We start from the raw sequence: 716 nt of genomic DNA, 5'->3' as shown, positions 1-716 counted from the left end.
GCAAAGAATTGAAGACGTACTGGAGGTCAATTACTGAAATGAATGTGTATACTGAGAGAACAATACGTTTGTATACTGAGAGAACAATACGTTTCCTACCACTTCAGAACAAATCACTACAAACCCCAGAAATGTGTGATCTCTCAGTTCTGGAGACGAGCAGTCAGAGATCAAGATGTCAGGGGCAAGGCTCTCTCTGAAGGCTGTAGGGACGACGCTTTCTTGGCTTCTTCCCAGCTTCTTGTGGCTCTGGGCAGTCCTCCGGGCTCCTTGGCCTGTACCCATCCCAATCTCTGCCTCTGTCTGGCTCTGTGTGTCCTTTCTTAACAAAGACACTAGCCACTGGATTTAGGATCCAGTGTAATTTAATTTAACTAATCTTAATTTAACTCACTACATCTGCAAAAACCTTTTTCCAAGTAAGGTCACATTCTGAGGTTCTGGATAGACACAAATTTCCAAAGGATGCTATTTAGCCCCCTACAAATAAGAATAAAAGATAAAGTGTTTATGCATAAACTCAGTTGACCGCACCAAAGTATGCACCAAGAGCTGGAAATGTGCTGATTAAAAGTGGTCGTGGCTGAAAGAGTAGGGAGGTGGAAAGGAAGAATATATAGTGCTATGTTATTGTTGCTCGGACTAAAAAGCAGAAGAGATTGTCTAAAGAAAGAGGAGAATAAAGCTCTTAAATGCCACGATGAGGACCGTAACTA

The sequence above is a fragment of the Leptonychotes weddellii genome, unplaced genomic scaffold (assembly GCF_054177405.1).
Source record: "Leptonychotes weddellii isolate Sample4059 unplaced genomic scaffold, ASM5417740v2 HiC_scaffold_5877, whole genome shotgun sequence".
Classification (NCBI taxonomy): Eukaryota; Metazoa; Chordata; class Mammalia; order Carnivora; family Phocidae; genus Leptonychotes; species Leptonychotes weddellii.
Note: the sequence above shows the minus strand (reverse complement) of the source record.